Source organism: Jatropha curcas, chromosome 7 (assembly GCF_041381405.1).
Source record: "Jatropha curcas cultivar XTBG-Jc1 chromosome 7, XTBG_Jcur_1.0, whole genome shotgun sequence".
In the NCBI taxonomy this organism is placed as follows: domain Eukaryota; kingdom Viridiplantae; phylum Streptophyta; class Magnoliopsida; order Malpighiales; family Euphorbiaceae; genus Jatropha; species Jatropha curcas.
Window position 1 is genome coordinate 16,959,167 of NC_143157.1, and position 16,973 is coordinate 16,976,139.

Below are 16,973 nucleotides of genomic sequence, written 5' to 3' on the forward strand. Positions count from 1 at the left end.
ATAAACTCTATATATCAAATTATCTACTAATATAAGATAAAAGACAACAATTATAAATATACCATAAATGATTTATTAAATGTAAATTTCAGTTTCAATAATAAAAAATAACAGCTATACTATTACAAATGCATGGTTAATAATATAAACTCTATCATATACAACATTGTTTCTTTAAAGAGAGGGTCGCTCTTTAAGAAAGCTAAACTTAAACACAATTTTATTTTCAAAATAGTTTTTGATATATTAGAGGCTATCAATATTGATAATGAATTTCTATTAATTGATTTATGTGGAAGTAAGATGATGAAGGGAGAGAGAAAGGTAGAGAAGAAGATACTATAGATGAGGAAAGAGCAAAGGAAAAAGAGAGGAGAGAAATTGAAAAAAAAAAAAAAGAAAAATCGGTTCATATATATATATATATATATATATATATATATATATATATATATAAATTCTGGGACAACAAAATATAATGTCATAAACAACTTTCAAATTGAGATATAATCATTTATAAATTTTTAAATAGAATAAATATAAAAGAAGAAATAGGCATATCAACCCCTTACGCTAATGGAAAATTGATTTATAAGAAATAAGTTGAATGGCTGGACTGGCTGCACGTGTAGCTGATATTGGGCTTTTCAACAGTGACTGCGGTGGCTGTGAGGTAAATTATGGTGGGGATGCGTCCATTAGACCGGAAAGGAGGTTGGTCAAGAATGGAACTGGACTTTAGATGTTGGCAGTGCAAAAATAAAAAATATAGTTTAATTTTAAATTTTAGAAGGGCCTATAAATATTTTTAAAAATATATACAAAATTTATCAGGAAATTTTAATTTTAAAAAACTTGAATAGGCCATGGCTCTCAAACTACATTAACGCTATCGCCTTTTCATTTAAAAATTTAAAGTAAAATGTATTTTTAACTCCTGAATTTATCGAGTTTTATCTATTAATTTTTTAAAATTTTATTTGTTAATATTAAGCTAATCAATTTTTTATTTTTTTGTTAAAGTTAAATTCTTACTTAACTAGGTCATGAAATGTGCAGCCATTATTTGATTAGGTCTTCTTCAGCTGGGAGAAGGAAAACAATGTTAATAGAAAGAAATATTTTTCTTTGAAAATGAAATATCTGACATCATTTTCTTCTGTATTTTAGCTTTTATATACTTTTATTGTGGTCTCCATATGAGAATAGAAATTTTCCTGTACCACATTATATTATTATTGAATCTATGGCTAGTAATTTTGATTTGCTCTTAATTCAATAAGGGTTTAATTTTAATAAATAAAAGTTAAACGGTTCAATATTTATATATAAAAATTTAAGAGTTTAATGGGTATAACTCGATAAATTCAGTATTTTGCTGAAATTTTGATCATATCCATGTTAAATTTCAATTTTTGACTGAAAAGTTTTCATCAATAATGAAATCTCTTTTTTATTTCTGAGAAATTGTATGAATTAGGTCAAAAAAAGAAAAGATTCGAATTAGAAGTTTGAACATATATCCATCATTAAAGATTAATTATTTTAAAATCAATAAGCTAAAAATCATTCTATACAGGCAGAATCTTACAATATCAAATGAATGTCAACCTCTATTGACATATTCAAATTCAATAAAAGAATGAGAAAGTAGACTACGACTGAGTTTACAAATACACGGCTATGACCATCTTGTGGTTTTTGACTATGACTTGTACTTACGCCATTGCATATAAATATTGCATTTCACTTCAGTTGGAACTCACAAATTAAGAATCCATAATTAAATTTCCTGCAAGAGCATTTTGTGACACAAAAAAATTTCATCAACTTTCTCATGGCTTTTGTGGGTGCCAACTCCAGCTTTCTACCGAATGCTATTCCACGTTTCTCTAGCTCCAAGCCCTACCATCAAAAAGCTCTTATCATGTGAGTAGATAACGATAAATTTATGCTTTGAGAAAACTCTAAAACCATATTTGTGTCTGTGTATATAAACGTAATATATATTATGCAGCTAGTTAGCTAAGTTTGCATTTTTGGTGATCATTAATTTGTGATTAATAAGTTATTCTAATCCTTCTCTTTTCTTGGATCAGAAAAAGTGCTAAACGGGATGTCCCACCGCCCAGTTCTGGAAAAAAACCTCCGCAAATTAATAGTGTTCTGATGGCCTCCAGGAGCACTGGATTCAGAAAAGTCATCGTTGCTTCTGGTAGCTTAAGTATTGTTGAAGATAACAAGAAAACTCAAGTAATAGATGATGATTCTATTGCTTCGAAGACTGAGAATACTGATTAAGACCATCTTCTTCATTTGACTACATCAGGCTTTTTTAGTTTTTTATTTTTCTCAGTCTCTTAATGTATAGCAGCTTAAACAAATTGTAAGTTGATGATAATTAATGCCCATATGAAATTAATTCTTCTAATCCCTTTTAACAACAAACAAAATTAATTAGTGGTGTTTACTTCTTTAGTTGTTTATTTTCCGTTTGGTTCTTGGGAAAAAAATGTATGATATATGCTTTGAGAGAATGATATTTTTTTTCAGAAAATATCACTTGTATGTAGCCGAATCAAATGAGTAAAATGGGGATATACATATATATTATCAGTGGGAAAAGAAAAGCCAAAAAATTAGTAATAATTGATAATTTTTCTTAACAACATTGAGTTAATGAAGAATGTTATTTGTTTTCAGAAAATAACTTACCTTTAACATTTTCAGAATTTTTATTAAGTTCAATACTTATGTAAACTCAAATTTTGTGTTGAGGTATGTTGATTTCCATGTATGAATGTGAAGTTAGCAAATGGAAAATACTTGCTTAAACCTGGTCTATCATACTTGCATGTATGTATTAAATTAATGAAAATATAAATTTTTTAAAAATCATTCTACTTTCAATTTAAAATATTTTTTTATTGGTTCGGTTCATAATTGGTGTGATAGACCCAGTGTAATAAATATTAAGTTTGAGCATCTTAAACACTTTGTGCATTTAAATATATAATATGGTTCGGTTCATAAGTTAATCACTTTGTGCATTTAAATATTTTATTTCGAGCATCTCAAATGCAACCATGAATTGCTTTAATTTATATGACACGTATGAAAAAAGGGAGTTAAAAATAAAAATATTCTCCAATGCTATTGTCTGTTTAATTTGAGTCTCATGTGTCAAAAGAGAAAAAGAGACACTGTCTATCACGCTCTCTATTTTCAGAGGGTCTGTTAGATGGCGTGACTCAATTTTTTATTCTTTTTTTCCCTATTTATTCATTTTTTTCTTATTTTTTTATTTTCCTTTATGCTTTCTCATTTATTTCAAACTTCTTCATGTACTGAAAGTGATTTCTTCTTAGTGCATTAGAAAGCCATTTTTAAAATCTAACATCTACAAATACACATTTAACCACATCACCATCCATAACTTCTATTATTAAGACATATAACTCATAATTCATAGTTGTATTAGAGATGTTCTTAGTTTGTTAGTTAAGTAATGTGAGATAGGGATAGCCAGTTTGGTAAACGGCAGTTATGGTTCACTAAGACCGTGAACGGAGACCGGTTTAAACTTAGCTAGTTGCAGCCCGGTTCATCATTTTCATTTTTTTGTAAAATAATTAAGTGAAACCGGGTAAATTCTGTTTTTGTTTTCATATTAATTTCCAAGCCAAATAACAAACTAGTTTCTGCCCGACCACCCCTTGCAAGGATATAAACAACTTTAAATATTCAACCCAACCGATCGGACACAATCCGATCCGATCCGGCACATTTAAAGATATAATTGTTGAGGTTGTATAGATCATTTTTATAATCATAGATTGGGTTGAGTCATAGACTCACTAAATGAATCCGCAGACCTGATTTAAACTATAAATAATGTCAAATATATATCCCTATATATATAAATTATGAATTATTTAAAGTAATTTGATTTGATTTGTTATTTTGCATATAAATATTAAATCGTTGTTTTTTCCTCTTTAGTATAAACTTATTTTTAGTTGTTGCTATTGGAGTGTATTGTAGTCTAAGAGCCCGTTTGGAACAAATGAATTACACAAAATTTTGTGGAATTCATTTAGAAATCCAAAATGTTTTTGTTTGGAATGCAAAAAAAATACAAATTTGAATTCTATGAATTAAATTCTATGAAATTTGGTATGCCTAACTCAAATTCTACTAAAATTGATAGAATTTATAAATGAATTTCACAAATTGACAATTGAAATGTTTATTAACAAAATTACCCTCTACTATAAACTCAATTATTTCACTTTTTTTCCCTTTCTGGTTATTTGCTTTTTTCAACCTATAACAATGTTATTTTCTAATCCACGTTAGTTTATATATATTTTTTAGAAAATTTCAAAGCAGTAATGGCGTTTTCTTTTAAATCTAATAATAACTTTAGTTATTATTACTATGAAACTATAAAAGCTTCAACAATTATTTTCAAATGCAATTAAAAACAATAATAACATTCTTAATTTTTTTTTAGTTTTCAAATTAATTATTTATATCAACAAAATTTTTTTATATCAATTAAAAATAATTATTATGATGAATGTTACTGCTTATATAATTAATTAATTAGCATGAAATATTACTGTACTTATTTATATGAAATTTATTGTTTAGATTTTAATAAAAAAATACAAGTTATTATATTGTAGATAATAAATATAATTGGTGTTTATTATTTATTTTTATTAAATTATTATGTCAAGGATGTAATAATAAATAAAGGCAAATGAATTTTCATTTAAAAATTTATTCCAAACATAATTTTGTGGAATTCAATTCAATTTCTAATTTTAAATTGTAGCATACCAAACATGACAAATTTATTTGCAAATGAATTCTACTTGGAATTCATTTACAAATAAATTCTACAACCATGATTCATTTGTTCCAAACAGGGTGTAAAACATACTCTCTCCATTCTATTTTAATAGCAATATTTGCTCTTTTCACAAGGATTAAGAAAATAAAATATATATCCCTATGTATATAAATTATGAATTATTTAAATTAATTTTCTTGATTTGCTATTTTGCATATAAATATTAAATTGCTGTCTTTTAGCTTTAGTATAATCTTATTTTGAAGTGTTGCTATTGGAGTATATTGTGGTCTAAAACATACTCCCTCAATTTCACTTTAATAGCAATATTTGCTCTTTTCACAAGGATTAAGAAAATAATTGGAACTCATTAATTTTCTAAAAAAAAAATGGTACAATAGTATAAAAATAAATTACACCTAATAAATATGGAAAAAGTTGGATTAAAATAATTAATATATTCTCAAAATCTTAAATGAGCACTTAAGTGCAACAAGTTAAAATGCCAATTTGTTGCTATTAAAATGGAATGTATAATTATGTTACTCCATCTGTCCCAAATTATAAATCATTTATGGTTTTTGCATGAAAATTGAGGAAATAATTAATTATCCAAATTATAACAAAACCAAAGGCAATTTAACCAAATTTTCTTTTATCTCAAAACTAAACAATTACTTGTAAGGTAGTTATTATATTTAATATAAATAAGTGTAATATTTATTATTCCTTAAAATACTCAAAACGAACTATATTTTAAGACAAAATAATCACTCAAAAAATGATTCATATTTTGGGATGGAGAGAGCACTAAGTATTTTTAATTTTATTGATTTTCTTTCTTATTAGAAAATTTATTTTTCATTTTTATGACTTATTATTATTATTATTATTATTATTAAGAAATTTAATTTTAATATGTTATTGAAATATATTTATAGTTTATGAAAATTATTGTATAATTATATTTCTAAATATATTTAATTTTTTTGTAATTTCTCTTAAATAGTTGTGTTTATTTGAAAATATTTTTATTATTTTTTATTTATTTGATCTATGGATTTACGTTAAACTCGTACTCAATCTAACCTCTTTATAATTCGAGGGTTCGTGCATTTAATGAGTTGGGTTGGATAAAAGAAAATCATTCATCCGCAAATATAGGTCAAGTATTTTAAATCAACAAATCTAGCTCAACCCGACACACATAGAGCCCTACGCATATATAATATTTCACAAAAGAAAAAAAAAAACAAAATATCATTAAAAAAAAAAAAATGAAGAAGAAGAAGAAGAAGAAGAAGAAGAAGAGCTACAAACCGATTGTCTTTGTGCAGCAGTCAACTGACTGTTCTGATTTAAATAATTAGAGATTTCATTTTTATTAATCTCACATGCTTCATGAGATTGTTATTTTATTTTAAGTATTCAAGGACATTTAATTTTTAACTTTAATATGGTTGGGATGTTTGGTTTGCTGGTCAATAAATCGCACATAGAGTGTACATACTTATCTATATTTGATGTGTGGGCCTATTCATATACTTAATTAGTTAAAAATAATTTTTAATTAAAATATGATATTTTTGACTAGTTATATGATAAAAAAAATAATTTTTTTTTTCAAACAGTAAAATTCTAAAGAATCAAAACATATCTCTATTTTCTCTCTAGTTTTATAACTCTAGTATTAGTTTAGGGCGGCTACTGTTTATCAGCGTTAGCCCCCTACCTTCTACTTTCTACTATTTCTTTCCCTTCACCTCTTTTTTTTTTTTTTGCTTTTAATTTTCTTTCACTTTAATAAACTCAGATTTGTTGTTTCTGTAATATATTTGTCCTTTTGTTTTGTTATGGTTGGTTGTCTCCATATTTAGAGTTTTTTTTGTCCCTTCTTTGTGAGGGTAGTCCCATCTTGTAAGGGTTTATTATTAAATAAAATTATGATATTTGATTTTATTTGGTTGAAGACTTTAGATCTTGATTTGCAAGTGTGGATCTTCGATCGATCGAATCTGGTAGTGCGGCATGTTCTTCCATTGATGCTATTGAGGCATAGCGATGGAAACTCATCTGTATTCGTCATATATTGCAAATATTGAAAAAGTAATCCAGTTATAAAAGATCCAGATAAGTTATTATTTTGATGTCCAAATCAATTAAAAGACTAGTTGATGTTATGAAAATTTATACATTTTGCCAAGATCAACTCCAAACGGAAAGATCTAATATTATAGTTTTTAGTTTTAATTTTATTATTCAAAAGGATATAAATTCCTTTCTTTCGATAAAAGATCAATGAACTCTATTAGCTAGTAAAGTTCTATGTGTGGTCTATATGCTTATTTGGAATTCTTAATATTATTATTAATGAATTATATTTTTTTTTAAAAAAATAAAAAATAAAAATAAAATTTTAAAAAATCTCTATTTAAATTGTTTTATTATATAAATAACATGTAAAGTGTGTGAAGAGTTCTTATCTAGCGTCAAGTACTCAAGTAAACAATTTTTGGCGGCATTCTTCTTCCAGTAACTAGTTTATTATTTCTTTGATTATGACATCTTATTACAATCCAGTACATTATGCGTTTCACTTTAATAGCAATATTTGATCTTTTCACAAAGATTAAAAAAATGATTGGAACACATTAATTTTTAAAAAATATATGGCAAAAGGTCAAAATTTCTCTTCTTAAAATTAAAAGCTCCACATTTAATTTTGCTATAGAACACCTAATAAATATGAATAAAATAAAAAAAAAAATTAAATGCTCTCAAATTAAATCTTAAATGAGCAAGATAAAATGCTCATTTATTTTTATTAAAGTGCATGGAACGGAGGGTGTACTATTTTAAATTAAACTACTTGTTAGGAAAATCAAATAAATGCCAAAAAGATAACGCTAATATACATCGATGTCTGCACACTCAGACAATTTTAAAGAAATAGCCTAGGTCACACAACATAAGACTGTAGAGAAAAATAGTGCGTTTTCAGTAGAGCAGGAGCTGTTGGCGCAAGAAATATTACATGGAAGTAAAATCAAACCTAGTGTTGATTTCTTTCAGTTAAAAGGTATTTATGATTCCATAACTTTGATTTACACTTTCTGTACCTCTGTGGTTTGCTTGTATATTATACATATGCATTTTTTATGCTTCTATTGTATGATTTTTCCATCAACTGGTATCAGAGCCTTTATGCATGAATATAGGTAACCATTTTTTATGATCACATTGCATATTTTAATTTCGAAAGTATATGTGTGATCTGTATCATAGAAAAATATTAGAGTTTTACTGTGCTTGTTTAAGAGATCTGTCAATATGATTAAATTTGTAGAGATCTGTTATTGTGATTAAATCGTGTTTAGATCTGTTGCTATGGTTGAAATCGAATATAGATAAAAGTAGTGGAACCCTAGCTTTTGGAACCCTAATTTGATTAAAATTTGATCTTATTCTTAAACGATTATTGCTATGATTAAATCTGTCTATTTGTGATTTAATTGGAGATGCAGTATATTAGATTAATCAGTAGTAATTTTAAAAAAAAATTGATGGGTGTTGCTGTCTCCAAAAACCAAATCTGCCATAATCGGTAAACAAGTGTAAAAGTAGCAATGTTGTCCGATTGAGCTGAAATTTGGTGGAGACATCGAAAATGACCCACTAATCAAATCACACTGCTAACATTGTGATGTCCATCGTTTTTCAGCCATCCGAGGTCGTTTTGATGGATTTTTAGGCATTTTTCTGTCTGATCAATTTTTAGAATTTTTAAAAAAATTTTCTTTTATGCAATTCTTTTGGAAATACTTTTTTTAGGTTACTAAGTATCTATCAGAGACAAAAATGACAAATATATATATTTTTTCAAGAGGGTAAGGGTAGGGTACTGAACTTATCCTATAGTCTCTATTACTAGTTGTATGTGAAGTAACCCTGTTTTAATTCCACATCGGATTAGTTGTGTTATAAGTTCACTAAGTACAGTTTTCTAGTGTTTGTCCATACTAATTTATTCTCTATTTGAATATTTTGATTAAGGGGCAAATGGAATTAGTTTAGGTAATAGAATACACTTGACTATGATTAATAACAATGTCTCTACATTTGAGTTGTTGTTATTTTTTGTAGGACTAAAATTGTTCTTTCATATACTTCATTATTTGATTAGCACTTACAATGAGTAGTAATATTTCCCATTGAGATTTATTGTTCCTGATTGTTGGTACAATGCTTGTTGAGTTTTAATGCAGGTGCAATTGTATGATTCTGTAATTATATGAGATATTGAAACTATGGTTTTAAATTCAATCTTACTATGTTATTAATATACTATCATGATGATGATTTTATGAATGTAATGTATCTCAGATTCGATATGAATTCCTTTAACCCTCTTACCACCATTCTCACCCAAAATAAGCTAGAGGGTCCTAATTACATTGATTGGAAGAGGAACTTAGACATTGTGCTAACTGCTGAGGAATTTAAGTTTGTGCTTACTGAGGTGTGTCTTGAGAAACCTGTTGATGGTGCTTCCGATGAGGAATAGAAGCCATACAAAAGATGGATTAAGGTTGATGAGATGGCGCAGTATTACATTCTGGCATCTATGTCGAATGTATTGCAACATCAGCATCAGTATATGGAATCTGCCTATGACATCGTGGAAAGCCTTAAAGAGATATTCAGATATCATACTTGGACAGCTAAACAAACTGCCATGCGAGCTCTACTGATTGCTAAGATGGCTGAGGGGCCTCTAGTTAGGGATCATGTTCTTAGAATGATTGGTTTTTTGAATGAACTAGAGATCCTAGGTACTGAGATTGATAAGGAATTGTAGTTGGAGATCGTGCTGCAGACACTGCTTGATAGTTTTCAGCATTTCGCATTAATTATAACATAAATCATTTGAATTTCTCCTTAGCGAAATCGTAGAATGAGCTGCATGCTATATAAACTATCCTGAAACCGTCTTCTCAAGCTGTTGTGCTTAATACTGAAAAAGGTTTTGCTTTTGGCCATAAAAAGATTCAGAAAAAGAAAAAAGTTTAGAAACCTAAGCCGAGAATAGCTATTATAGTTGTTGGTGTTGGGGTTATAAAGCCTAAAGGCAAGTGTTTCCACTGGAAGCAAGCAGGAAACTAGAAGCAGCAATGTCCAGCTTATTTAGCCAAGCAGAAAACACAAGGTAAGTCTTCTTTTCATTTACTGATAGTTGAAACATGTTTGGCAGTGTTGTCTACATCCCAATGGTGTGTAGACTCAAGAACCACTAATCATATCTGCAATTCTTTGCAGGGGTTTCAGGTAACGCGCCAGCTAAGTGAAGGAGAGGTTTGCATCTTCCTGGGAGATGGAACTGAAGTTGCAGTTTTAGCTATGGGGAATATTTGTCTTAGTTGTGGGAATAATAAGACCTTAGTTTTAAAGGATGTTCTTTACGTACCTTCAATTAGAAGGAATTAAATTTATGTTTCTTGTTTGGAAAATAATGGATATTCAGTTTGTTTTAATGAATTGTTTTATAATTCAATATCTTATGGTGAGACTGTTATAATTAAATTGCGAAAACAAAATATTTTTTCTGGTACATTGATAGATGGCCTTTATATTCTAAGTGTTATTCCTGAACTGCAACTGAATCGTGAATTACATAACATAGATAATCTGCCACATAAGTGAAAACCCCCTACTGAAATAAATAAAACATATCTTTGGCACTTAAGGCTTAATCATATTAATCTAGATAGGATTTCTAGGTTGGTCAATGATGGACCCTTAAGTTCATTAAAAGTGGAGACACTACCAACCTGTGAATCCTGTTTGGAAGGTAAAATGACTAAGAGGCTTTTCCCTTTAAAAGGTAATAAAGCCAAGGAAGTATTAGCATTAATTCATTCTGATTAATGTGGTCTAATGACACAGATGATTACTCAAGGTATGGGCATATTTACTTGTTCCGTCGTAAGTCTGACTGCTTTAAGAAATTCAAAGAATTCAAGGCAGGAATGGAGAAATGACATGGTAAATATATCAAATCATTACGATCTAATCGTAGTGGTGAATACCTCTATAGGAAATTCATTAGATTTTATCATAACAAAGAATTACATCTCAATTGTTTGCACCTGGTATGCCACAATAGAATGGTGTAGCAAAAAGGAGAAATAGGACACTTATAGAGATGGTGAGATCTATGTTGAGTTATTCAGATTTACTATTTTTGTTTTGGGGACATGCAATTGAAACAATGGCGTACATTTTGAATTTGGTTCCATCTAAGTTAGTACCTTTGACTCCTACAGAACTGTGGAATGGGTGTAAGCTTACTTTGAGATATGTTCGGATGTGGGGGTGTATAGCCCATGTGCTTAAAAGGAAGGCAGATAAGCTGGAATCGAAAACAGAATTGTGCTTCTTTATTGGGTATCCCAAAGGAATGAAAGGGGGCTTACTTTATAGTCCTAAGTCAAATAAAGTCATTGTTAGTACTAATGCTCATTATTTAGAGGAGGACTATATTAATAACAATATTCCCAGGATTCAGCTAGTTTTGAAAGAATTGTGAGGGGATAATGTACCTATAGATAGCATTCCTAGAGTCTAAGAACCTGAACCACCCTCAGTCAGATTTAACATTCCATTACCTCGCCGTAGTGGGAGAAATGTTGATAGACTAACTGATCAATAGCTGCCTAAAGTAGTAGTTCATGACATTCTGCTGTAGCAATGATAGTATTGATTTTTATAGTATTTTTATTGTAATTTTGATTGAAATTTCTATTACTTTTAATTTATTTAAATTAGTTTTTATGTAATATTGAGATGTTTTTATTCAAAAGCTTCCTTTAATCACAACTCACTTGATTGGAAAGAAAATTGTAGGATTTTGCAAAGAAAAGAACAAAAATAAAACAAGATATAATTGGCACGCCCCAGCCCGTGTCAATAAGCACGGCCGTGTCTGGCACAAGGCGAGACAAACCACGAGACAGAGAGGTGCACGCCCCAAGCCGTGCCGCGGAACACGCCTGTGCGCGCTAGCCTGCCCAGGCCGTGCTGCGGAACACGCCCGTGCCTCACATGCCTCTGACTTCCAGAGAGATGCACGCCCCATCCCGTGCTACCCCGCACGCCCGTGCGCGCTATCAACCAGACTTCCAGGAGACTGCACGGTCAGACTGCACGCCCGTGCGCGCTAGCTTGCCAGGCCATGCTACGGAACACGGCCCGTGCCAGAGCTTCTAATCCTCCAAAGACTGGCACGCCCCAGGCCGTGCTAGTCAACACGCCCGTGCAAGCAAGAATTCTATATTTTGAGTCAAAAGTTGCCAACTAATTTCTACCATTTTCACAAAGATGCTTTGGATACTTTCTTCACATGCCAGTCAAAGTTCAACCATGTGCAATTGAGAAACCATAATTGAGAGCAATTCATGGCTTGATTTACAAACTTTTCCACCTCACAAAGTTGAACTTTACTCATTAAAACACAAGGCTTGTTCCCCCAAGTAGTCTATATAAGGAAGAGAAGGAACCACTCCAAAGGCATCTAGCATCCTCATATCCTACACACTACACTCCATTCTCCATCTCTCATTTCTTAGTCTTGTACATAGTTTTATTTTCTTTAGAAGTTAAGTATTCAAGAGTTGTGCAAGGTTTTCAAGGAAGCCATCCAAGCAATTTATCACTAGTTCTTATTTCTAACTCTTAATCTTGTTTATTTCTTTCATTATCTTTATTGATTATGGAATATTTATCAAGTATTATTGAGTTTTATTTAATTACTATGTGTAACTAAATTCTTATACTAGGGGTTTGATGTAGCTTAATCTCTTTTCCAATTTATGCAATTAGATTTATTTTTCCTTATTCAAGTTATGATTTATTAATGAACTTAATGCTTCTAGGCAGAATTTTCCCCTAGATTGATTTATTTCAATTATCACTATCGGAAGAAGGATCTTTGATATGAAAAGGTTAATAAAACACATGAGAATAATAACTTGATGCGGAAGCTATACGGTTTGACTCATGGGGGGTTTTCATAAGTTAATGACCTTAGGTTATGAATTCACAAAACAAACCATAAAACTTAATGATTTAATTCATGTTTGATTGCGCTATTGGAAGATAGGTAATTAGACCGGGTTAAAATAGCTAATAATACATCGGGAGAGCTTGTTAGTGATTTTTGGGTTGTTTCCCCTACTTGAATAATTAAATTGATCAATGAACTAATGAAATAAATTGGATAGAGTTAAGTGAAATCAAAACCGCTAGTAGCTTCACTTCCTTGATTTCTTTTAATCAATTTTTGTTTACTTGACTCTTGTTTATTTTACATTTATGCAACAAATCTCTTAATTATCGTTTAAATAATAACAAGATAACACAATTTTGGTACTTGGTTTACAATCCTCGTGGGAACGATATCTTACTCATCATATATTACTTGTAGCGATTCGTACACTTGCAAAATAAGCTGTCAAGTTTTTGGCGCCGTTGCCGGGGATATGGCAATACCAATATCAATACGAATTATCTTGTTATTAATTTAGACATTTACTTATTCATTTGTTTTTAGTCATTTAATTTCTCTGTAGACTATCTCAGGTTTTATGCAAAGAAGATCTAGAAGGACAGAACCTCTGATCTTTGATCCAGAAATTGAGAAAACCTGCAGAAGGAACAACGCAGCAAGGAGAGCATAAGAAAACAGATCCGAACAACAATCAAACATGAACGAAAATAATCCTCCACCTCCAGACATGCCTCTTGCTGCAAATCCTCAGAATGTCCGCACCTTGCGAGATTACACCACACCTTCTCTTAACGGAGCTACCTCCAGCATCACTAGACCAAGAGTGGAAACAAATAATTTTGAAATTAAACCAGCAATAATACAAATGCTTTCCACTTCTATTCAATATGGAGGACTTCCTAGTGAAGATCCTAATGCTCATATCACTAATTTCCTGGAAATTTGTGACACTTTCAAACAAAATGGTGTTTCTGAAGATGCCATTAAATTAAGACTCTTTCCTTTTACTCTAAGGGATTAAGCACGATCATGGTTACAATCTTGTCCTGCTGGAAGTTTTACAACTTGGGAAGAGTTAGCCCAGAAATTTTTGGCTAAATTCTTTCCTTCTTCTAAAACAACTAAATTAAGAAATGAGATTATGGCCTTTGCTCATCATGATCAAGAAAGCTTGTATGAGGCTTGGGAAAGATTCAAAGATTTGTTGAGAAAATGTCCTCACCATAGTTTGCCCAAATGGTTACAAGTCCAAACTTTCTATAATTCATTGTCACCTAACATTAAAATTACTTTGGATGCAGCTGCAGGAGGATCCTTTGAAAGAAAAGAGATCGACGAGGCATATGATTTAATAGAAGAAATGGCCAGCAATAGCCATTACCAAAGCAGCTCTGAAAGAAGAAAAACTGCTGGGATTTATGAGATTGATGCCATCACTGCACTCAATGCAAAGGTTGACAATATGGTAAGAAAGCTTGATTTGCTAACCACTAAATCTGTAAATTCTATCATGCAAACTTGTGACAGATGCAACGAACCGCACGGAGTAGGAGAATGTGTGTTAGATTCCGCAAATCCACAAACTTTGGAGCAAGTAAACTATGTGATGAATCAACAAAGGAGGAATTATCCATATTCAAATCCTTACAATAACAGGTTAAGAAATCATCCAAATCTTTCATATGGTAATTCTAACAACACTTTAAATGCACCACCAGGTTTCTTGCCTCCTGAAAAGAAGTCTCATGATGATCTCCTTACTGCCCTTTCAAAATCGCACATGGATTTCATGAACGAAACTAGAGAACACAATAAAATCCAACAAGCTGCGATAAGAAATCTGGAAATCCAAATGGGACAGTTTGCAAACATGATGGCAGCTAGACCTCAAGGTACGTTACCTAGTAACACTGAGAAAAATCCTAAAGAACAGGTACAAGCCATCACCTTGAGGAGTGGTAGAGAGTTGGAGGACAAACCCAGAAAGGAGAAGGAGAAGGAAGAGGAGAAAAAGACTCCTATCATCGATCTAGTGGAGAAGGAAGAAGTAAAACCTTATGTTCCACCGGTTCCATTTCCACAAAGATTGAAAAAGACACAAGATGACCAAAGCTTCATGAAATTCCTTGACGTCTTCAAAAAGCTTCAAATAAACATTCCTTTTGCTGAAGCTCTTGCTCAAATGCCCAGTTATGCAAAATTTTTAAAAGAAATCTTGAGCAAGAAAAGAAAAATTGATGACCAAGGAATGGTAAAACTGACTGAAGAATGCAGTGCAATCATTCAAAACAAATTGCCACCAAAGCTCAAAGATCCAGGGAGTTTTTCTATCCCTTGTAATATTGGCAATTTAAATTTTGAAAAGGCTTTAGCTGACTTAGGAGCTAGCATAAATCTAATGTCTTATGAAATTTTTAAAATGCTAGGTATGGGAGAGCTCAAGCCAACAAGGATGTCCTTACAATTAGCCGATCGATCAATCAAGTACCCAAAAGGGATTGTAGAGGACGTACTGGTCAAGGTAGGAAAATTCATTTTTCCAGTTGATTTTGTCATCCTTGATATTGATGAAGGAAGAGAAGGATCATTGATCCTTGGAAGACCTTTTCTTGCAACTGCAAGAGCTCTAATTGATGTACATGATGGGAAACTGACATTGAGAGTTGGTCAAGAAGAGGTTGTTTTCGATGTGTTAAAATCTTGTAAACTACCTATGGACTGCGATGATTGCTTTAGAATAGATGTAATAGATACATGTGTAGATAAAACTTTATATAGCATGAATAATAATTGTAATAATACAGAAGAAAAAGAAAAAGAAGAAGAAGATACACCACCCAAACAAGAACTGAAGCAGCTTCCCCCTCATTTGAAGCATGCATTTCTAGGTGAGAACAACTCTTTTCCTGTTATTATTTCCTCTCACTTAACGCTTGATCAAGAGGAAGGGTTGTTGCAGGTTCTTCGGAAGCACAAGAAGGCAATAGGATGGTCGATCTGTGATCTACAAGGGATCAGCCCCAGTGTATGCATGCATAAGATCCTAATGGAGGACAACTACAAGCCTTCAATCGAGCATCAAAGACGTTTGAATCCAAACATGAAGGAGGTAGTAAAGGCTGAAATCATAAAACTTCTGGATGTCGGTATTATCTATCCAATCTCCGATAGTGGTTGGGTAAGTCCTATTGAAGTTGTGCCAAAGAAGGGAGGTATGACTGTCATCTTTAATGAAAACAATGAATTGATTCCTACTAAAACAGTCACAGGTTGGCGTGTGTGCATTGATTACAGAAATTAAACAAAGCAACACGTAAAGACCATTTTCCCCTACCCTTTATTGATCAAATGCTTGAAAGACTTGCAGGTTATCCTTTCTACTGTTTCTTGGATGGTTATTCCGGTTACTTTCAAATACCCATTGCTCCGGAAGATCAAGAAAAGACTACTTTCACTTGTCCTTATGGCACTTTTGCCTATAGGAGAATGCCTTTCGGGTTATGCAATGCTCCTGCGACCTTCCAAAGATGCATGATGTCCATATTTTCTGATATGGTTGAAAAATCCATTGAAATATTTGTGGATGATTTTTCTGTATTTGGTTCTTCCTTCGATGCATGTCTTCTTAATTTATCCTTAGTAATGCAACATTGTGAAGAAACTAACCTTGTGTTGAATTGGGAAAAATGTCACTTCATGGTTAGTGAAGGTATTGTCTTGGGGCATAAAATCTCTCAACAAGGAATTGAAGTAGACAAAGCAAAAATCGAGGTAATTGAAAAACTACCTCCTCCTAACTCAGTGAAAGGCATAAGAAGTTTTCTTGGCCATGCAGGATTTTACAGAAGGTTTATCAAGGACTTCTCAAAAATCACAAAACCTCTTTGTAATTTATTAGTTAAAGATGTTCCTTTTAATTTTAACAAAGAGTGTTTAGATGCTTTTAACAGGTTAAAGAAGGAGTTGATCTCAGCACCTATCATCACTACACCAGATTGGACTCTTCCCTTTGAACTTATGTGTGATGCTAGTGATCATGCTGTTGGA

At 31.3% G+C, this 16,973-nt stretch overlaps 1 non-coding gene and 1 pseudogene across 1 annotated transcript; one reads left to right on the forward strand and one right to left on the reverse strand.

Moving 5' to 3' along the window:
- Nucleotides 1-9,251: 9,251 nt before the first annotated feature.
- Nucleotides 9,252-11,447, forward strand: LOC149494805 (uncharacterized; annotated as a pseudogene).
- A 2,602-nt stretch (nt 11,448-14,049) lies between these two features.
- Nucleotides 14,050-14,156, reverse strand: LOC149494806 (small nucleolar RNA R71). Its single transcript, XR_016321927.1, has one exon. It is a non-coding gene; the product is annotated as a small nucleolar RNA R71 (small nucleolar RNA).
- Nucleotides 14,157-16,973: the final 2,817 nt, after the last annotated feature.